The 24,296-nt window shown below is 44.4% G+C and overlaps 1 protein-coding gene across 1 annotated transcript in view; it reads left to right on the top strand.

The window, feature by feature from the left end:
- The first annotated feature begins 854 nt into the window (after positions 1 to 854).
- ARHGEF9 (Cdc42 guanine nucleotide exchange factor 9) overlaps positions 855 to 24,296 on the top strand; it is a 500,659-nt gene continuing 477,217 nt past the window's right edge. The window contains exon 1 of the mRNA XM_088445573.1: positions 855 to 1,330. The gene's annotated coding sequence lies outside the window, so the exon portion shown is untranslated. The remainder of the gene's footprint in view (positions 1,331 to 24,296) is intronic.

The raw sequence follows: 24,296 nt of genomic DNA, 5'->3' as shown, positions 1-24,296 counted from the left end.
GGCTGTAGCTGTCGATACCGACAGCTACAGCCGGCCGAACGGTCATGCGGTATGACCGTTTGTACATGGCCCTGCCGCTCGGCGCTGGTATCTTGTAGATAGCAGCGCCGATAATGACAGGGGGCATAGTGCCCCTGTCATTTACCGCCCAGACCCCCGATCATACATCGGGGAGAAGCGGTATCAGCGCACATAACGTGCGCTGATACCGCTTCTAGGCTTCGTACATATACCCCATCTTGCCTTATAACCAATGCAGGGAAATTATACTAAAGATTCCATTTAAATGTATGGGATGTCTGTTTTTTTTTTTTTTTTACATATAACAGCTTCATAATGGGGGTGCAATCGGGGAGATTGGTGGACTCTTCAGGGAGTCAGGGAGATTGCTTCTATTTCAGAGAGTCTCCCTGACAGTCAGGGAGAGTTGGCAAGTATGATATTGCTACCACACACCACAAACTTACAGGACCTACACAATCTACCGCCAGTTTGTAGACTAGACATTATACTTCTCACAACACTGCAGAGCACAACTTCTATGCATGACTGTATAGTATTTTCTACAGTATGTCATATATTAATATTATAAAAAAAAGCTATTCAAAAGTCATCGTGCTGAAAACAATGACCGACAGTAGCCGGGGTGTCTGTCACCAGCCTGAAATGTAAAAAAAAAACAACAACAAAGAACATTGGCTTATTCTTCTGACAGGAAGTTTTGACTGTGCCTTTGGAGATCCCTGATTAGGGTCTGATGACATACTCAGTGCTGGCTGCTATTGGTGAGGTAAGAGCAGGCTATGTGCTCAGTGTCTGATCCTCTCAGCCCAGCCCAGCCCAGCCCAGTACAATACACTTCATGTCAGACAGTTCTCCGCTCTGCACCCCGGGTACAGCTCCCACCTACTACCCCCCCCGAGCCGTCTCTCCGGGGGGAACACGTGGATGCACATCAGACACTCGCAGGATTATTACACCGCTGTAATCTTATACAGAAGTGCGGGCGACGGTTTGTGTTTCGTTTATTTAAAACACTGATTTTCATTTGCTATTGCATTTTTCCACAAATCCTCATGGGTCCAAAGCCAGGATTATTGTATTCATTGCAAAAGAAAACTTTTGGTGGAGAATTGAAATAGGACGCATGAGCCGGTGTAAGTGAGACGCGTTGTGTCGCATGCTAAGTGTACATACACCCTGCTACTACGGATTCATCAGACACGCCGGCTGGAGTTCCCTGCCTTGTTGTGTCTGTGAGTGACAGCAGACATGCCGGCTCTTTCCTGATGGGGCTCTTCGGGAGCTGCTCCGGCTGGACGTTGCTAAGGTAACTAGCACTGTATATGGGACATGTGTATATGGATGCTAGGCATGCCATTGTTTCATTAGGTACAGTAACTAGCACTGTATATGGGACATGTGTATATGGATGCTAGGCTAGCCATTGTTTCATTAGGTACAGTAACTAGCACTGTATATGGGACATGTGTATATGGATGCTAGGCTAGCCATTGTTTCATTAGGTACAGTAACTAGCACTGTATATGGGACATGTGAATATGGATGCTAGGTATGCCATTGTTTCATTAGGTACAGTAACTAGCACTGTATATGGGACATGTGTATATGGATGCTAGGCTAGCCATTGTTTCATTAGGTACAGTAACTAGCACTGTATATGGGACATGTGTATATGGATGCTAGGCTAGCCATTGTTTCATTAGGTACAGTAACTAGTACTGTATATGGGACATGTGTATATGGATGCTAGGCATGCCATTGTTTCATTAGGTAGAGTAACTAGCACTGTATATGGGACATGTGTATATGGATGCTAGGTATGCCATTGTTTCATTAGGTACAGTAACTAGCACTGTATATGGGACATGTGTATATGGATGCTAGGCTAGCCATTGTTTCATTAGGTACAGTAACTAGCACTGTATATGGGACATGTGAATATGGATGCTAGGTATGCCATTGTTTCATTAAGTACAGTAACTAGCACTGTATATGGGACATGTGTATATGGATGCTAGGCTAGCCATTGTTTCATTAGGTAGAGTAACTAGCACTGTATATGGGACATGTGTATATGGATGCTAGGTATGCCATTGTTTCATTAGGTACAGTAACTAGCACTGTATATGGGACATGTGTATATGGATGCTAGGCTAGCCATTGTTTCATTAGGTACAGTAACTAGCACTGTATATGGGACATGTGTATATGGATGCTAGGCTAGCCATTGTTTCATTAGGTACAGTAACTAGTACTGTATATGGGACATGTGTATATGGATGCTAGGCATGCCATTGTTTCATTAGGTAGAGTAACTAGCACTGTATATGGGACATGTGTATATGGATGCTAGGCATGCCATTGTTTCATTAGGTACAGTAACTAGCGCTGTATATGGGACATGTGTATATGTATGCTAGGCATGCCATTGTTTCATTAGGTACAGTAACTAGCACTGTATATGGGACATGTGTATATGGATGCTAGGCATGCCATTGTTTCATTAGGTAGAGTAACTAGCACTGTATATGGGACATGTGTATATGGATGCTAGGCATGCCATTGTTTCATTAGGTACAGTAACTAGCACTGTATATAGGACATGTGTATATGTATGCTAGGCATGCCATTGTTTCATTAGGTACAGTAACTAGTACTGTATATGGGACATGTGTATATGTATGCTAGGCATGCCATTGTTTCATTAGGTACAGTAACTAGCACTGTATATGGGACATGTGTATATGGATGCTAGGCTAGCCATTGTTTCATTAGGTACAGTAACTAGCACTGTATATGGGACATGTGTATATGGATGCTAGGCTAGCCATTGTTTCATTAGGTACTGTAGCATAAACGTTCAGGGGCTACTAGTCCTCCTCTCTTTGCCAGGCTGAGAGCACCCTGGCATATAACCTGGTACAGTCAGTGTGGGCAGCTGCATTCCTCTGTCTGTGGAAGTCAGCGCTGGTATCTGTCAAGTTTGTAAACTTGTCAGGAGACATCAGTATCCCAGGGAGCTTTGTTTAGGTTTAATGTCTGTATCTCTCAGTTCTGGTTTATTGTTTATAGATTTGCAAGAATAGGAAACAAGCAGACTCTTCATCCAACTACACTTTAATGTGGATCACACCGTATCGCAAATACCAGACATTCTTTGATATCTGTTGGACATCCCTAGACGTTTTTGCTAATCTAACTTTGTTTTACTAGCAGTAAACACACGATTGGTATAATCCTCACAAAATATCTCTTTAATAATTGGCTAGTGTCTGATTTTACTTCAGGCCTTTATTTTATTCACCTACAAAAGAACAAATACTTGACATAAATAAATCAAGGTTACCATAATTGTGATGATAGATAGATAGAGCTACTTTAAAATGGCTGCAGAGTGCAAGGAGAGTGAAAGGGCCTATCAAAAGTTGCTGTCTCCATGATTACAGCTTCTGATTGGTCCTTTTACTGACACCTAGTTGCACTGCATTAAATGGGTATATGAGATAACCACAGATCACCAAATAAAAGGTTGCATGGAGCAGCTCCCTAGCCTCCAGCCTCTGGGTAGAGGAAATATGTCATTTATATTTGCTGTGTTAATGCAGCTTTGAGCCATAAACGAGTGACGCACAAATTGGAAAGATGATTCCACCAAAAACAATACAAATATTTGTGGGTGGAGTTTGATTACATAACCAGAAGGAAAAAGTACACATGTAAACGAAAACTCTTAGGGGCCTATTCATCATACCTTAAAAATCGATGGAGGTAATTAGGTTTAGAACTCGCATGGAGTTCTACCTAATTAACGGAGGAATCCATCATTCCTCCTCTCCATCAGTATCTATTCCAAAAAGCTGTCATTTTTGCGATGACAGCTTTTCGGGAAATAGATAGTTTTCCCTCTCTACTCTTAAGTTACTGCAGCTGGAAACAGTGCTGCGCATGCGCTGTTACATCCGTAAACCCAGCGCATGCGCAGCACTACCTACGGCGGCGGTAAGTTTGTGTGCCCTTCCCCTTCGCTCACTTCCCCCCGACCCGCACTTACCTGCCGCGTAGCAGCCTCCGGCTCCGTCCTGCTGGTCTGACACGTGGTCTCCCAGCACACCACAGTACAGTTTAGGAAAAAACAAAAAACATTTTGTTTGAGTTTAGGTTGGTGAAACCAGGGATGAAATACCTAGCTGCAGTCTTAGGGGCATAGGCACTGTTTTTTGCCGCATATACATCGCTCACCACATCGCTGGGTCACATCGTCGTATGTTGTATACCCAACTGTAGAGCAATTGGGTAGTCTGTCATATCTGGTCAAATGTGGGAACTAATAAAGTGTTAATTATTCATCTAGTTGAACTCCATCCAAAAGTAAGAAGTTTTGGGCTGAGTTATTCTTTTAATATTTCTATTGGGAAAATCGGGGCCCTGTGACAATTGGATATTTAGATGTATTGGCTTGTTATAAGGACACAGAGACAGTAGGTAAAACTTGTATCATATTACCATAAAGAGCAAAGAGCCAGTAAGACATTATTTGTAGAATACAATTCATTTAAGAACTGTAGATGTCAGGAATAATGGGCATATTTACCAAAGTTATTTTATTGGAAAACGGCTGTTTTCCAGTGATCCTCGCAAAAGGTAAGTATCCCCTGAATGTAAAAAGGAGGGTCTGCACCGCGATATTTGCAGCGGCCCAATTATTTCCGACCACAAAAGCAACCCCCTATAGGTTTCTAAGGGGGCTGATAAAAACGGCCAGATTTGCCAAGCTGGCCCCGGAAGCTAACGCCATCTTCAAATGGACTACTGCATCACATTTCTTTTCATAAAGGGATCCATGGCCCCCACTGACTTATGTGCAGGTTGACAGCTGCATGTGCGCAGTATGTGCGCGGTAACTATCACTTTGCTTCTAGCCATTCGCCAGGACAGGGCTTTTATAGAAAAATGTGAGATACAGTACTATACAAAATATGTATGGGCATTCATCTTTAATTAAACAACACTGCACCCATACATTATTTGGCACAATGCCCAATCATTAAGAGAGCTATGAATAGCAACAGAAACCTATTGAGTAGTCCTCTATGAGCCTTCTGCCGTTTGCATGGTACATGTGATTGGAATACGATCATACGATCATCTACTCAAAACTCTCTACAAGGGCACTTAACACTCGGTAGCTGACGCCCTACTGCTTTTTTGAGTGTTATGATCGTTGCAGCGATGTTTATAAACCATGTTCTTATTCTGTATTGTCTTGTACTGTAAGTTGCTGTTTTACGAGTTTGCTCATTTGTTAATGTACTTTGTGATTGAGCAGCATGCAAAATGGGAAATAAGCTCAGAAAATGCCACAGACAAACATTGTTTTATTTTTATAAATGTAATACAATATTACATTTAGGAGCTGATGCAGAGTCGATCGTATACAAATTGGCGCTGCCCCTCCCCCCCCCCAAAAAAGTGTACATATTTGTGATATGTATTATATTAGTTATAACTTGGTGTTTGGTAGTGTAATAAGAAATAAAGTATTATCCGAATGTAAGAAAAGACACATGAAGGGACATCCCTGCAATGTGTTAGTAGTGAAGTGGTCGCTAATGCAATCACTTCACTTCTATTTCGGAAGCCAGCAGCGCCACTGCGCATTTATGGTCTTATAACCCAGCATGTGTGAGCGATCATTGCTGGGGAGGGATGCTACGGGTCTCTCTACCAGTGAATGTTGTGGAGTGTAGCCTTTAGACTACAATGGCTAATGCCATCTGAACATGGTGGTAACTACAGGGGACAAGCTTTGTAAATTCGGCATTTAAGCAGCCCCTATGAAACCTATGGGGTCTGCGTTTAGAAAGAAAATGGGGGACATTGGAGAAATCTGCTGTGGTCCCCCGTACGTACATTCAGGAGACACTTAGTGGTCTACTTACTAAGCTGTGTTAGGAGATAAAGTGAACGGTGATAAAGTACCAGCCAATCAGCTCCTAACTGCCATGTGACCCATGTCACAGGCTGTGTTTGAAAAATGGCAGTTAGGAGCTGATTGGCTAGTACCTTATCATCGTTCACTTTATCTGCTAACACAGCTAAGTAAATAGACACCTTAATATTTGTGGGTACTCCACGGGTGTTTTGGGGGGATATCCCGCAAATATACTTTGATAAACAGGCCCCATAATACAGAAATCAGCACAATAAATATGTAAGAATTCAGTTTCAGTAAGCTTAATCAAATATTCTATTCTTATTGTCTGTTGATTTCTTTTTTTGTAAAACATTTTTTGGACATTATCACAAAAAGGACAGTGAAAATAAAGAATAAAAGTGACAATAGCATTATAAAGTAACATTGCATCAATGAGTTAACAAAACCCCTACAAACATACAGAATGAACATTTACAATCAGTGACATAAGTGACATAGAAATCCTGTGTGAAAGTCCACTTAGATATCTAAAGATAAAGGAGTAAATTTACTAATGTGAGAGTTTTTAGGAGTGAGTTTTAGAAGTGATGTTGCCCATAGCAACCAATCAGATTCTACTTAACATTTAACTAGCAGCTTGTAGAAGATAACAGCTAGAATCTGATTGGTTGCTATGGGCACTTTTAAAACTCACTTCTAAAATCTCGCACTTTATAGTAAATTTACCCCAAAGAATCATTCAAGTGTCCTCAGCAATTTTCAAACAGTCAGCCTCTGTATATATGGCATGGTATAATACCAGAGTATTAGGAATAACGTACATGAATATAAAGATGGATAACCAAATATTAACAACTGATGAATATTACATCAATTATTGTTATCCAAAGAGATTAACAAATAGAAAAAAGGCAGAAAAAAACAAACAAATAGGGGGCAATTCAGTTGATTTTGCGTGGCAATTTCCCGTCACTTCAGACAGTGGCGTCAGAAGGGGGGTGCGGCCCGCATCGGGTGTCACCCTTCAAGGGGGTGACACCAAAAACAGCAGCATACAGACCCGTGGGCCGCACCTGCTGCCAGCACACCCCCTTCCTCTCCACCGAGGTCCTGCACTCCGCCGCCGCCGCCGGGAGTGACTTAGTTCTCTCTCCGCGGCCGGCGTCCAGAGCCACACACAGGCACAGAGCATTTCTATGTGCCTGTGTGTGGCTCTGGACGCCGGCCGCGGTGACGTCATCACTCGCGCGGCATGAGGAAGAAGGAGGTGCGCGCCCGGAACCCTCCTGGTGGAAGCCAGCCTGGAGTGGACATCCTGAAGATAGGTAAGTAGTATTGCACAGGGGAGGGGGCACAGCATAAGGGGCATTACTGGGGGTGTTCTGGGGGCACTACTGGGGGTACTGTATAGGGGGCACAGTATAAGGGCATTATAGAAGGCACAGCATATGGGGCACTACTGTCTGGGGGCACTGCATAAGGGGAGCTCCTGCGGGTTACTGTATAAGGGCACTACTGGAGTACTGTATAGGGGCACTGTATAAGGGCACTATAGGGGGCACTGTATAAGGGGTGCTACTGGGGTACTGTATAAGGGCACTATAGGGGGCACTGTATAAGGGGTGCTACTGGGGGTACTGTGTAAGGGCACTACTGGGGTACTGTATAAGGGCACTAGAGGGGGCACTGTATAAGGGGTGCTACTGGGGGTACTGTATAAGGGCACTACTGGGGTACTGTATAAGGGCACTATAGGGGGCACTGCATAAGGGGAGCTACTGGGGGCACAGCATCAAGGGCTCTAATACAGGAAGCATTGCATAATGGGCTTTAATATAGGAGGCATTGCATAATGGGTTCTAATACAGGAAGCACTGCATATTGGGCACAACTACAGGGGGCATTGCATAAAGGGGTATTACTAAAGGGGAAACTGCATAATGGACACTATTACTGGGGGCATTGAATAAGGGGCACTACTACTGTGGGCATTGTGTATAAGTGTCAATAACGTGGTCATTGTGTGAAATGGGCACTACTGTGTGTCAGAACATAAATAAGGGACACTACTTTATGGTGTAATGTGAATCTCTAGCACTATGTGCGGTGTAATGTGGATAAGATTGTGCTACTGTGTACCCAGAATATCGGGCGTGGCATCGACACGCCTGCCGGGTGCGCCTGGCATTCCGTGAGGAGCACAGTGTGACTGCTGGACTGGTAAGGGGGAAGAGTTCGCGGAGCAGCACTCCATGGTCCCGATTTTTTTTTTTTGTGGGGGGGGGGGGGGGGTGTCACCGTGCATTACAGTACCGGGTGACACCAACCCTAGTGACACCTCTGACTTCAGACAGGACAATATTCAACTATTTTGTGTCGGCGGGTGCCCACATTACTTTTCACGCGCGTGCAAGGCGGTTAAACCCGTCTAAAGTCCTGGTTAGAGCCCAAAACACTGACTTTTCGTGGATTTCTGCTCACCACCACAGCAAGCAGAAATATGAGCGCCCATGGCATTCGCAACCGTCGGCAGTAATAGCTGAATAGCAAGACGGGCATTGCGGCCACGCAACAATAATTAAAATGTCCCCATAGACAAAAAAGGGAAAGCTGTTACTATTACATTTCTTTTCATAACATGAGAATAGCATATGTCTGTGAGAAAAAGACATAAAACCCACAAATCAGGTTAGAGGCGGATTTCCCGCTAGGCAATAAAGGCACCCGCCTAGGGCCCGGCGGATAACAGGGGGCCCGTGGCCAGGGCTGTATGCAGGGCATTTCTGGCAGATCTCAGTCAAATCGAAAGTGTGAACCAGAGTGTCGTGCTGGCTGGCTAAAGAGACTCTGGCTGCTGCTCTGACAGCCTTCTTGCCTGGCGCCGGCTCCGGGGTGCAAATTGGTCTCTGTGCTTTGTTGTGCATGTGACCTCATGACGCACGAGTATAAGCAGCAACGTGAATGTGACTGCTGGGCGATCGAAGCTCCGCCCCCCTGGGCTGATATTGCCACGATTCGCGAGTGTATGAGATGGGGGCGGGGCCTAATGCCGAGACATTCCCGCCCCTGGCAGGAACATGATGAAGTAAGCAAGCAAGCCAAGCAGGTACTGTAGTGTGTGTATGCTCGCAGTCTTGATCTCTGTTTCCCTCCTTTTGTCTCTCTCACTCCTCTCTTTGTCTCTATCCCCCTCTTTCTCTTTTACCCTTTCCCCCCCTCTCTTCCTCTCTTTTCCCTCTCTCTCCCTAGGTAAGGGGCATAGAAGTGGCTGCGGGGGGGCGTGGAAATTTTATTGGTAGGGGTCCCCAGAGTTTAGTTGTACCAGGGCCTCCGCAAGCCTTAATCCGGCCCTGGCTGGGCGGCACTGATTGTATAGAAGATGCTCTTATATGAGGGGAGGTGGCAGGCAGTGGTAACCATCCTTTAATACTTTTTTTTTCACCCAGGGGCCATTAGTGACCGTTGCGTGCTACAATCAAGGAGGGACACACACACACTGATATATAAAGTGATCACCACTGGCCCTGAGCGTAACAAGTATTAAGGGATGGGTGCCACTGCCTGCTACAATCAGCATGGCCAGCTCGAGAGCAGTTCTTGTGCAGCGTTCGAACAGGTGCGCAATGCGACCGCCGAGACATATCAGGTAGAACACTGCTACTCCCAGGCCTCCATTTCCTCCAGAATCAGCGACAGCATTGCAGGCATCATGGCTGAGTCTCTCATTATACAAATTTCTGGCCTGGGCAGCCCTGGGCTCTAATGTGTAGATCAGACGCGGGCTATCCGTGATCTATAGGCGGCATGTCGTTATAGGTCACACTGCCACACGCTGTCCAGCCCGCGCACACAGTTTAGATGCAGCAAGTGACTTATTACTGAGGCTGCTGCGTGCCGGTGCCACGGTGGACTTGAAGGCAAGTGAGGGACCGGATGACCAGTCACTGATCCTATGGGTCACTATGCAGCTCCTCCTGCAACTTTCCCTGCAGGTGAGGTTACTCAGTTTTCTGGGAGGGGTTGGGGGACAAAGAATTAATATATGTTTTTTTTTCCTGTGGGGGCAATAGATTAATGTATGTTTATTTTTTCTTGTGGGGGCATTAAGTATGTAGGTTTTTGTTTTTTTCCCTGTGGGGCAATGATTTAACGTATGTTTACTTTTTCCTGTGGGGACAATTAATTTTTTCTTTGGCGGACAATGTGTGTGTTTTGTTTTCTATGGCAGACAATGGGCCTGATTCAGTTCGAATTGTGGACCTGATTCAGACCCGGTCGCAAGCGCTGTGCGCTCGCAACCAGGTCGATGGTAGGCCAGTGCGCATGCGCACAATGGAGCCGGCTCCGTCGTGCGCATGCGCGAGACCCGGATAGCGACAGGCACTCCGTTGCTCCGGGTCTCATACCAAAGGAGGCGTGCTGTCGATGTTGAGTGACAGCACGCCCCCCTTGGTGGGTGGGCCGGGGGTGTGGCTGCCCAGACGGAGGTGTTCCCATGGGAACGCCTACCGTCTGGGGCCGGCCCCACTGACATCACAAGTGATGTCAGTGGGAGAGCTTTTGGCTCTGTTAGAGCCGAAATCTCTCTGGGGCTTGCGGCAACAAGACCCTACCACAAGGGTCTCGTCGAAAGCCCGATGGTCGCGATGGTCTTGACCATCACGACCATCATCATGGCCGCTCGCTATAGCTGTGGGTGGTCACCCACAGCTATGCGAGCGGCCAGGAGGCCGTTCTGAAAAAAAATGCCCGGCCCTGATTCAGAGCGAGCACTCTGTCAGAGCGTCCGGCTCTGAATCAGGCCCTGTGATCGCAGCTCTGTAATCGCACGCAGTGCTGCTGTGTAAATATGTTAATGTCTGTAACCACTTAGCCAGCATAGAGACACCCACTACTGCTTTCTCAGATCTGTAATACCTCGCAGTCCTGCGTACACATCGGTAACATCAGCCCATCAGGCACAATTACAGCAGCTCTGACCTGTCTCAGAAATTGCAAGTCTTATCGCATGCAGTGAGTATTCAAGATACGTATGATGTTGAAGTGGGTAATTTATGCAAAAGCATTCAAACGGACAGGCACGCCTGCTTTTGTGCGCCCACTACCCCGTCATCACCTCCAAACGCTTACGGCCTGTTACGCACTCTGCAATGGATTCCTATGTGCGTGAATGATTGCAGTGCAGTGCATACCGATCTGCGTATGTGGTTGCAATTGCGATCCATGCTGAATCAGGCCCTGTGTGTACTTTTTTTTTTCCTGAGGCGAACAATATTGCTTGGCCTCTGTGGAATAATTTGTTAAATTAAAAACTAAGGAATATCTTTTTATGAAAATAGCTGGATTTGGGTGGAGGAGAGGGGAGCCCCAAAATTTATTGCACATGGTGCTAGTAGACCTGGGGATGGCCCTGACAATCAGTGAGGAAGGGGGGGGGGGCATTGATATAAAGAGCGGTCACTAATGGCCCTGGGTGTAACAATAAGTATTAAAGGATGGGTGGGAATTAGAGGGTAGGGGATATGATGCTAGCAAGCAGGGCCCTCTTCTATATCTCTCAGTTATTACCCTGTTTTGTTCTATAAATGTTTCCAATTGTAAAGCGCAATGGAATATGCTGCGCTATATAACAAACTGTTAATAAATATATGATGCAATCAGTGAAGGGGGAAAGTAATATAGAGTCTATGATTGAGAAGTTTAATAATGGGAAGGCGTGCAGTTGAGCGCGGAATGCTAACATGATGTAGGCGGGCCGCGATCCATATCTGAGTATATGATCAATTTGCATGAAGTCTGGCTCTGATGAGTTGTGAATCTTATGCGGCCCATACACAGTGCGATAAAGCAGCAGATCCGATTTGGCTGCTATATCGCACAGTGTATGGCCATGATATCGTACAAAGCGTTCTCCCGTGGGGTTGTACTCCGCATCCCCTGAACTTACTGCAGAATCAGGCGATCAGGGAATACGATATGCGATTCTATGCATTGCTATGTGGGTGAGGAAGGGGGGACTCGGCATATCGGGCGGTTGGCCACCCTATAGCACCGTGTGTGCGGACCGCGCGATATGTCGGACGTCGGATCCCCTGTCGCCTCGCACGGTGCCATCGCACCGTGTATGGCCGACTTTGTAGCGTAGCCTGGCCCATTTCTATGATAAATACAAATGTGAATCCTTGGTGTTTTAGCTCTACTATTTTGGAAAGAGCAGACTGAATAGGATAGCTATGGGCCAGGGCTCTTTTGAAGGTGGCTATTTTAACATACATTGATTGCACTTTCTATGAAATCAGGTGTTGAAAGTTTAAAAAACATATTTTGTCTTATATTTGCACTGTGTTTTTATGTGCCTTTTTAATATTTGCAATGTTTGTAATGTTTAAAGCTTTAAAATATTGTTTATAATGCTATGGATTGTTAGAGGGGGAATCGGTATGTAAAGCTGGCGGCTGTTTAGCCACTGGATCAAATACCGACAGCGGCAGTCCGACGGATCGAAATTACCCACTTCAAGGGAAGAATTTCAAGGGAATTCGTACAACTGATCTTACCAACTTTGAATCTATTACCGTGTATGGGGGCCTTAACAGCTAAGGCAGGTCAGACCTCACTCAGGTATTGCTGACTTCAGCGTACAGTATGAGGCTTCAGGCTGCGTATGGTATTGCAGTGACTAATTTATGCACACCCCTGCAACGCCATCCCAACACACTGGCACGCCTGCTTTCACCCGTCACCACCCACAAACGGTACTTAGTGTTCACTCTAGGTTCAGCAGAAGGCAGGGCGTCGGACCTAGAGCATGTCGGGCGCATATGCCCAGCATCAATTCACCGGCAGTGACCGATGCTCCGCCGTTTTCCCCTCCCGCGGGACACTGCGGGTGGAGGACAGAACCCTCAGGCTGAAACAGCCTAGCGGGAACGCTAGGTACTTCCTGTCAATCACTCTGCCATGGGTCTGCAGACACACTGCGCTTTCATTCCCGATCGCAGTGGCTAGTTCGCGCATGCGCAGATCGCTAAGATTGTCTGACTGCGTGCGTCTTAGCTCTTGCAATCCTTGCTGAGTCAGGCCCTGTGAGCAGCATCGCCGAGGGACCTTGGCGTATGCGTAGTGCGACCGTGACGCATGTACAGTCTGATGATAATTGCTCAATTGTGTAAATAACAGCATTGCATACATATATACAAGAGTAATAGAAAAAACTATTCCACTTGAGGGTGCGCGATATCATAGATTAACTAAGACACAGATGTAAAAAATCATTAATATTTAATAATATAATATAAAAGTACTAGTTCTTGGCTAGGCTTGCATAAAACCATACACCACACAATTCCAATAATACATATATATATAATTATAATGGAACAATATCCTGATATATCCCCACTTAACTATTGATAAACAATAACGTGCCTAGAAACCACTTGAGCAAGCAGCCGATCATATTCTTTCACAATCTCACTCTAGGTAGCAATGCTACAATGCTGCAAGGATTGTTCATATATCCTATCCAATATCAATTGATGATCTCTTATTCATTTATGGAGAAAATATGAAAGGTCCTTTATCAAATGAGGAATAGAACCTCTTAAGTGGCTTCTTCTTGTGGAAAAAAACAAAAAGCAGTTGGGTATAATGGTATCAACTACTCCGATGTAATAGAGCTCTCACTGGCCGTATCTCGTTTTCAATCCGACATCAGTCTTCAACACAAATACCATCCGGTAAGTATCCACAGATATGCCAGGGGTCAGGACTGGTCCAAACAATGTCCCTATATAATCGGGACATTGTTTGGACCAGTCCTGACCCCTGGCATATCTGTGGATACTTACCGGATGGTATTCGTGGAGACTCGGATGCTGGATGCGATTCCCTCTATACACGCTATACGCTAAAAAGATTAAACACCGGAGCCAGCCAGGAGTGTTTGATACAAGACTGAGTACGCCCATTATTATTCCATATAGGGCGATACATGACTTATGAATGATAGTAAATATCCATTACTCCTTGGCAAAATATGGCGGGTGTTGCGCTAACAGCGGTGAAGACTGATGTCGGATTAAAAACGGGATACGGCTAGTGAGAGCTCTATTACATCGGAGTAGTTGATACCATTATACCCAACTGCTTTTTGTTTTTTTCCACAAGAAGAAGCCACTTAAGAGGTTCTATTCCTCATTTGATAAAGGTCCTTTCATATTTTCTCCATAAATGAATAAGAGATCATCAATTGATATTGGATAGGATATATGAACAATCCTTGCAGTATTGTAGCATTGCTACCTAGAGTGAGATTGTGAAAGAATATGATCGGCTGCTTGCTCTAGTGGTTTCTTCTAGGCACGTTATTGGTTATCAATAGTTAAGTGGGGATATATCAGGATATTGTTCCATTATAATTATATATATATGTATTATTGGAATTGTGTGGTGTATGGTTTTATGCAATCCTAGCCAAGAACTAGGTACTTTTATATTATATTATTAAATATTAATGATTTTTTACATCTGTGTCTTAGTTAATCTATGATATCGCACACCCTCAAGTGGAATAGTTTTTTCTATTCCTCTTGTATATATATAATCTCTAACCGTTAAGTAGTAACAGATCTACTTTATTGGGGAGCAGTGTACTATAGATTATGATATTATTAACAATCTAACATCATCAGATTAATTTAATAGCGCCTGGAGACTGAGTTTGTGGTTAACTCATTTTTGTTCTGCATTGCATACATATCTGAATCAGGCCCCTAGTCAATAAAAGCATCCACAAATACAGTCGGACATCACCAGAAAGAGGTAGAATCTCTGATTTGTCTACATTGCTTTTGTAACCAGAAAAGGACCCAAAATGTAAAAAAACTGTGTGAGATAGAAACAATAACATGTCGTCTGCGGATAATGCTCCTGCAGATCAACTTCACCGACCAGGATCCCCTGCAATAGAGGAGATTGTCTAATAGCAATGGCTAATGGTTCCAACGCAATTGCCAAAAGGAGAGGTGACCAGGGGCATCCCTGCCTAGTGCCACGTTGTAGAGAAAAGGGAGCAGAGAGGTACCCATTGCACAAAACTGGAGAGGGTGAAGTGTAATATGTTTGCAAGTCAAAACCTCTTCACGGTGTCATATAAATGAGGCCATAGCACCATGTGAAAGACCTTCTGTGCATCCAATGACATAACAACTTTCTGTTTTTTGAATGATAATTGTATTGGATTGCAGAGAGGACTCGTCTAATATTTAGAACAGAGTGTCTACCAGATATAAACCTTGTCTGGTCTGGGTGTATAATGGTGGGCAATATCTGTTTAATTCCCCTTTCACACCACTGAAATTACCTGGTTTATTGCTGGCTCGCTGTGAAAGGGTCCTTGAAAAATAACCTGGGTCGAGTGCTCCACCAATCCAACCCGGGTTGCGTGCAGGGTTGGACACGGTAACGACCCGGATTACGGGACAGTATGAAGGGTCAGACCCGAGTCATCTAACACGGGTCATGCCTAAAATGAGCTGATTGGTGGCAATCACCACCCATTTTTTATGACCTCACAAGTTTAGCTGGGCAGACACGTGTTCAGTGTGATTGGGGTCTGACCTGAGTCTCATCAGGGACTGACCTGTGTTCAAAATCCCAGGTCAGGCACAGGATTTTGATGTGAAAGGGGTATTAGTCTTTCTGCCAGTATCTTTGTTAAAACTAGTTCACTTAGATTACAACCAGCTTTAGGGAGCACCATCTAGATAGAAGAATTAAAATATGTTGGTATGTTACTCTTTTCAAGAATATATGTATAAGTGTTGGGCAGATCTGGCGGGGAGAATATGCTAAAAATCAGCAGCAAGTCCATTGGGACCTGAGGCCTTTCCCTGTTTTAGTTGTGAGATAGCTTTTCAGATGAAATCTGTAGTATGGGCAAGTCTTCCCAAAACTGCGGACCTCCCAGTGAGGTTGGAGATGGACATGAATACAGGGTTGCATAATTGTCTTGCAGGACCTCTGCAATTTGAGCACTAGAGGATGTGGAAGATCCATCTGATAGACGGAGAGGGTGGACAACCATGGGTGGTCTCGCACCCTTTAGCAGATTAGTAAGATGTTTATCTGTCTTATTAACCAAATTGGTGATACCTATAGTCTTTATTGTAACGAGTTTCCATTTTCACAAAGAGACCATCAAATTAAGATGTGGATGCCAGGTATTTGACACTATTGGATTTGATTTAAACTTCTGATAAACGGAAGTGAGTTGTTGCTAAGCTGTGATTCAGGCACCAACTGTTTTCTGTATGCAGAACTATAGGACATAATGACTCTCCGCACCACTGCTTTGGACACCTGCCAAAACGTGGGATAAATTATTCAAACGTTATTTCTCCAAGGCCGCTTCTACTTTATTAGGAAATTTTAGTGATTGGGATAAGTGGGAAGGGAACCTCCTCTATTTGTAAGGATCTGTATCTTGATCAATGTGAAGTTCCAACGCTGCGCTTCAATTCTGACTCTCAAAGCCTCCACACTCACTGCCACACATGTAAATCTGAGGCAATTTGTACCCGAGGTAGTGTCATGGCGTGGGCATGTGTGGCTGCCAATGGAACTGGTTCCCTTGTATATATTGATGATTTGACTGCTGACAAAAGCAGTAGAATGAATTCTGAAGTGTTTCGGGCAAAATTATATGCTCATATTCAGTCAAATGCTTCAGAACTCATTGGACGGCGCTTCACAGTGCAGATGGACAATGACCCGAAGTATACTGCTAAAGCGACCAAAGACTTTTTTAAGGCTAAAATGTGGAATGTTATGCAATGGCCAAATAAATCCCCTGATCTGAATCCGATTGAGCATGCATTTCACTTGATGAAGACGAAACTGAAGGGAAAATGCCCCAAGAACAAGCAGGAACTGAAGACATTTCCAGTAGAGGCCTGGCAGAGCATCACCAGGGATGAAACCCAGCGTCTGGTGATGTCTATGCGTTCCAGACTTCAGGCTGTAATTGCCTGCAAAGGATTTGCAACAAAGTATTAAAAAGTGAAAGTTAGATTTAGGATTGTTTAGTTTGTCCCATTACTTTTGGCCCCTTAAAAAGTGGGAGGCACATATAGAAACCGTTGTAATTCTTACACTGTTCACCTGATTTGGATGTAATTACCCTCAAATTAAATCTGAAACTCTGCAGTTAAAGCACATCTTGTTTGTTTCATTTCAAAGCTATTGTGGTGGTGAATAGAGGCCAAAATATGAAAATTCGGTCAATGTCCCAATATTTATGCACCTGACTGTATTTCTTTACCTTATTGTGCTGAAACTTTGACATAGACCTGCTTATGGTCTTAAATTGTAGTCCAGTCCCACTGCGTTGTCTAACCTGGTTCAGTACTCTGATTGAGATGCAGGCCCCCACTGCATTGCCTAGTCTGGTTCTGGTCTCTATTACTCCAGTGTCACTATTTGCTGATATGCTTCTGGTCTCTATAACCCAGTCCCATTGAGATGTGAGACCTGCTTCTCTGATCGTAGATCAGTTCTACTGGTCGAATATCCAGTCTACTATATTTGAATAGTATAGTTGCCATTTTTAAATAATTTGCTAGTCTACTTGTTTATAGCCTGTTTTAATGTATCTGAACCCACACGGTACAGTCAGGCAAACTTTAGTGCAAAACAACCCCCATTATGGTATGGTTGCTCAACATGATTATAATGAATTGTTTTGTATTTTAAATGGTCATCTTTAAAAATAAATAATAATAATATATATATATATATATATATATATATATATATAATATACAGTATGGAAACATGGCAAGTATTGTATATTCAAAAAAGGGATAACTTATATAATGCGGTTTGACACTATTGAAAATCGCAGAGATTTCCAAGGAAAAACATTTCTAGGGACAAACCTTTCCAAAAATGGGCCTGTCCAGTGAAATAAAGTACAGTTGGGAACTATGGCTCTGCCACATTGCAACATCGGATGTGTTCCGGTTCTCTGTACATACGTGACATCTATTCATCAAAGGCCATCCTGTTTTTTTTTTTTATTTAAACAGAACAAAACCAGGCATAAAGGTGCTAGATGAATATGAGATTTTTAAAGAAACCAATGACTTCTGCTTGTTTCGCTGCAAACTCAGGGCCTGATTCAGAGCCGAACGCTCTTACCAGAGCGCTCGCTCTGAATCAGGGCCCTCCTCCATGAAAATGGAGCGTCCTCCTGGACGCTCGCATAGCTGTGGGTCACCACCCACAGCTTATGCGAGCGACCATCGGGCTTGCGACGGAGACCATGCGGTAGGGTCTCGCTGCCGCAAGCCCTGGAGTGATTTTGGCTCTATCAGAGCCAAAATCACTCCCACTGACATCACTAGTGATGTCAGTGGGGCCGACTTCAGATGGTAGGCGTTCCCATGGGAACGCCTCCGTCTGGCAGCCACGCCCACCAAAGGGGGCGTGCTGTCAATCAACATCGACAGCACGCCCCCTTTGGTGCGAGACCCGGAGCGACGGAGATCCCGTCGCTATCCGGGTCTCGCGCATGCGCACGACGGAGCTCCATCCGTCGTGCGCATGCGCTTTGGGGCAACTTCGACCCGCTTGCGAGCGGGTCTGAATGACCCCCTCAGTCACGTAGCTCTAGAGATCACTATAATAATTTTCCAAAAAGTTACATTGCCAGATATCACTGCTTCCTGTACCATACTTCCACTGTACATATAAACTTACCATAGCATTTATAACACTGCTAAGTCTTCAGATGTTCCGTGGCTAACTTCACAAACATTCTGAATTCTTTTGTAGTCAATACTATAATAAAAGAAAGAAAAAATACTGGGTTTGACCTCTCACAACAGTTCATGAAATAGTGTACTGTAAATAATAACTTAGGGCTTTGTGACTTCTGACGCTAGGGCCCAGCAATGCTCCTGTAAACATGGTTAGCAGTGACATGAGTACTGTATACTTTCATATAAGTGCTGTCATTTTAGCATATACTTCTAACACTGTCAAGCAACATCAGGTGTAAACCAGGTACATATACGGGATGTAGTTATCAGACCTGCGGGCTCGATACCGACAGAGGAATCCCAACAAGAGAACTAAGATAGGCATCGAAATACCGACCCCTATCTTAATTCTGACACCAGAACGTCGGAGGATGGCAGCATGAACGAGGTAAGTCCAGGGCACCATGAGCATTAGCCACGGGAAGGGAAGTTAGGTTTAGAGAGCGTAGCGTGGTTGGGGTTTTGGGGGGATATTAGGGTTAGGCACCCCTAGGGGGGAGGGTTAGGCACCACTGGGGGGAGGTTATTGTTAGGCACTAAGGAAGGAGGGTTAGGTTTATGCACGAAGGGGGGAGACTTAGGTTTAGGGACTGACGGGAAGGGTTAGGATGCGAGGTGGGGGAGTTAGGGTTAGGTTACAAAAAGGGAGGGTCGGGACTAGTGGGTGGGTAAGTATACTTACCCAACCCCTGTCGGGATACCAACCATGTGGATGCTGCTGTCGGTATTCTGACAGCCGGCATTACATACTGATTCTGCATATACTACTGCTTTCTCCTGTTGTAAAATTTGGAGCACATTCTACCTTTGCAGAGCAGGACGATTCTAGAGATACGTCTATCTCTGCAAGCTATGCAACATGCTTATTGGTCGCATTTTACGGCTGCATTTTTGGCAAAAAATATGTCTAACTCTACTGTACATCAGACCGTAATGCTTATCTGATCTTTTCATGTGTGCAAGTAGGTAAAATACGTCCATTCTCTGATCTACATCAATTGTGTGAAGCTTGAAGGTCATGAGTGGTCACACAATCAGAATATGCATTGTATTCTGTTGTGAACTAATGGGAACAGCCTGTTTTGAGGTCCCAGCAATGGCACTTGGAGTCCCGGAATCATTGTACACTAACACTTGCGGTATCAGACATCATGGCATACTGACACTGTGTTCATACCGACACGTGGATTCATAGAACTATGGTCACTGACACTTGGGGCTCAATCCAATTAGGTGCAAATTACTGCGAATAAATGCTGCTGTATGCCACACTGATGGTACCACCGGATTTGCACATTTCTGTTCGTAGCCCCATGGGGCTGTGAGCAAAAATGTGTGAGATCGGGCAGTGAGGGGTGCAAATTGCTGTGCTGTTGTCGGCATTTCTATGGCGTTGCAACAGCAATTTGCCCCCTTTGCACCTCATTGGATCGAGCCATTGGATTCCTTAGAAGACTATGGTTCACTTGCACTTAGAGTCCCTATATTGACACTTGGCGTTCCAGATCTATGGCACACTGACACTTGGGGGGCCGAGAATTATGGTACACTGACACTTGGAGTTAGAACTATGACACATTGTCACATGGGGTCCCTGGACTATGGTATATTGACATTTGGCATTCCAGATCTATAGTACGCTGACACTTGGGGTCTCGTAACAATGGTAAACTGACCATTGGGGCCCCAGCACAATGGTGCACTGATATCTGATGTTCCAGATAAAACACAGATAACAATTTAGGATTATTTTTCTTAAAAATATGCTAACATTTCTCTCACTGTGTAGTGTACAAGCTTGAAGCCTGCAGATTTAGCTGTAAACTTTATTTTCAACAATTACTTTTACCAGTAACATTTCTGTGTTTATGTTGCAGTTAATCAGATTATTTTAAATGCTCAATTATGGTTTAGCCCACATATAGTAAGCTCTCTTGTCTTATATGTTTATATTGTAAATATTTTATATATAGCACCAACAATTTAAGTTAGAGAATATGTGACTATAATCTTTTCATTTTGAGTTTCTTTCCAGTATCTCACTATTTCAAGAAGCTGCCATTAAGATTTTTGCTGTAATATGTTATAGTATGTAGAATTAAATTAAATTGAACATTGAAAATTGCTTGAATGACATGACAAAAAGAAGCAACCAAACATATAGTCATGTCACAATAAGCCTTCTCTTCCAGTATATTTCTTAGTAACTTACAGATTGGTTGACATACATCTAGCCTCCTGGCTCGTTAAATTAGGCGCGCCGTGCTATGGCGTGACTCGGTAGCGCTGAGCGTCTTTTTGTGTGTCTTTTTTACGTTCAAATGCATCTTATTCGCATAGCGATGTGGATAAGATGCTTAAGCAGCTTCTGCTGATTAAAATGATATGTAGCATGCCTATGTTCTCTGAGCGAGTGCGGGTGTATCTGCATGCGAAATGTTACGTTACAGTGTCAGCGGCTGTAACACTGTAACGTAGTGATTAGCATGCAGATACACCCGCAGTCACGCGCAGAACATAGGCATGCTGCATATCATTTTAATTAGCAGAAGCTGCTTGTGCAAATAAGACGCATTTGAAGGTAAAAAGACGCTGGAAAAGATGCTTAGCACTGCCGAGTCACACTGAGCTCCCGCATTATGTGTGGCGCGACTTGTAGCGCACGGAGGATAGATGTATGTGGGCACATCTGTAGTGACGTCTTGTAACATGCAGCTAACTCCTGAATATACATTCTGCCTGGTCTGTGATGTAGAGGTCGTGCATCATGAAATTCTGATTGCCAGCACAGTGATTTCACCTAGGCATAGGCTATAAAATATAGACTAGGTGCAAAATATTCCACAATTTGATGAAGCATTTGGATGTGATTGAGCATAGACATACCTCACAACTGTCCCAATTTTGGAGTGACAGGACGGAATAGCAGACCTCAAAGGGGTGGTACTTGCATGGAAATTGGTGAAGTTTAGCACAGCAGAGAGTGTACTTGTGGGGATCGGTGCTTATTTTGTCCCATTCGGCATGCCTTAGTGTTGGGAGGTATTTGTAGGTGGTGTTAGTGGAGGTGAATGTCCAGGGCAAAAGCAGCATTTCTAGAAGAGGGGTAAATTCTTGCTTTTGGAACATAACAGAAGAGCATTGCTGCAATAAACCGGTAGTAGTTTTTGGTGGCCAGATTGTTTTACTATGAATAACAAGTATGTAAACTTTTGTTGGTTAATCATTTATTCAGTACTTTAAATGTAGACAAAATCCAATTTCATTCTGCACTTATGAAGTAGTAATATTAGTGTATGTTATCCGGAGAGTAGTAATTACATACGTACAGAATAAATACAAATAGAAAATAAGACCAAATACCGAAAAAGACTTTCGTCATACAGAAGTGGAGCTGTGTAGTTGTCTATATATACAGAATAAAAGCATAATATAAACACATTTGTAGCATCACAATATGTAGTGTAGGATAGTGACAGCTGGGGGACGCCAGTGAGCAGAGTATGGCCTCCTATGTGAGCAGCTGTGCATTTATGTACGCAACTGCTTTCCGCGACATTGCCATATGACGTTCAGCCACCTCCCCTGTTACCTCCCAGTCACTGTATTAGGTCATTGGGAAAAGCATGTTGAAAAGTTTAGTATAGAGCACAGGTTCTCAAACTCGGTCCTCAGGACCCCCCCAAACAGTGCATGTTTTCCATGTCTCCACACTGAATCAAGTGAAATAATTAGCTTTACCTGTGGACCTTTTAAAATGTGTCATTGAGTAATGATTACACCTGTGCACCTGCTGGGTGACCTGCAAAACGTGAACTGTGAGGGGTCCTGAGGACCGAGTTTGAGAACCGCTGGTATAGAGAATAGTCAGTTGTGGTGTTGCCTATGTTTTGGAAGGAGCAGCAGAATTAAAAAAACAATATTCAATTCTCTGTACACCTCACGGTAGAATACGGTACCCCAACATTGCCAAGCTTCCTGAGCACCTCTATAGGATGCAAGAGAAATTTGGTGATGTTAGTGGTCAGAAATTGCCACTGCAAAGTTGATCTACAGCATCACTTTTTTCTCATCCGTTTCCAATACAATAGGGGAAAGCGGGGAAAATCTTGGCAACAGAAATAACCCTCTAAAAACATACTCTGATAGTGCATTATAAGTGATGCTTTTAATTTGGACAATTTTAGGCACAATTTGCACAAAAACGATACATCGGAACGATACATCGTTTAAAAACATGCAAATCGTGCAGTTTCCAGGAACGATAACGATCCGATGCACGGTCCCGCGGGCCGTTTTTCGTATCTTCACATCTTACATACTGCAGGTAAGAGCTGGCAATCACCTTAACGATGCACTGGAAATCATTGAGGACGCACGATAGGTCGTTAGTCACATTGCACAGTTTAGTAAGATATCGTCTGTCCAGGAGTGTTGGGGAATTGCCCAGGGAGTTCAAGGGAAATCAGCGGCGGGGTATCACCATGGAAACCCCGCTGCTAAGCGTTCATTGGCTGAGAGAGTTCATCTCCCGTCTCTCAGCCAATGAACGGCTCCCTCCATTGTAGTCAATGGTGGGAGCCGCAAGGTTATTAAAGTTTACCCCGCGGTTCCCACCATTTACTACAATCGAGGGAGTCGTTCATTGGCTGAGAGACGGGAGATGACCTCTCTCAGCCAATGAACGCTTAGCAGCGGGGTTTCCATGGTGATACCCCGCCGCTATGCTCTCATTCGGGAAGTACCGTTCTATAGAATGGTACTAAGTTCGTGGATCGGGTTTTCTTTTATTTTTTTGCCAAGTCCGGGGATGCCTACTTTGGAACGAAGAGGACAGAACCTCGCATAGGAGATGGTGAGTATGTTCTTTTTTCACAGGTCCCCTATGGATACTTTACCTGACAAGTGGACCGATGCTACAGGGTTACATAGGTGAGTATGTGTACATGTGTGTGTGTGTGTGTGTGTATGTATGTTTAATAAACTTATATTGTCGCGGTTGTATCCTGTGTTTTTTTGAAACATTTTTTTACAGGTGAACTACAGGTACTAGTGGGCCCTTAATGCCCTGCATGCTGGTACTTGTGGTTCTCCAAGTACCAGCATGCGGGGCAGGCTTGCTGGGACTTGCAGTTCTACTTGTAAAGACAGTGTTTGATATTCTTTATTTACACCACACCACACTATCAACCCGCTACACACCGCCACCAGGCTATCAGCTTGGGCCTGGGGTGCCCTGGAGAGGGTGACCCCTTTATTGGGGGGGTCCCCAGCTCTCCAGGGATGCCCGGCCTGGGCTGACTAGCGGTTAGGGCTGATGCTGCGGCTGGGGGGCCCGGTGAAAGGGCTCCCCTTGCTGTGGCATCAGCCCCCCGCTAGAAAAAGTCCAATGCTGGTTCTGGAACATACAGGGGAACCCTACAAATTTTTTTCCCCTGTATTTCCAGAACCAGGACCGGATCAGAGCCCAGAGCTGGTTGCGCAGAATACGGGGGACCCCTACGTTGTTTGTC

Source organism: Taudactylus pleione, unplaced genomic scaffold (assembly GCF_031769625.1).
Source record: "Taudactylus pleione unplaced genomic scaffold, aTauple2 ptg000381l, whole genome shotgun sequence".
Taxonomy (NCBI): domain Eukaryota; kingdom Metazoa; phylum Chordata; class Amphibia; order Anura; family Myobatrachidae; genus Taudactylus; species Taudactylus pleione.
The sequence above is the reverse complement of the archived record's forward strand: the minus strand, read 5'-3'. Positions and strand labels throughout refer to the sequence as shown.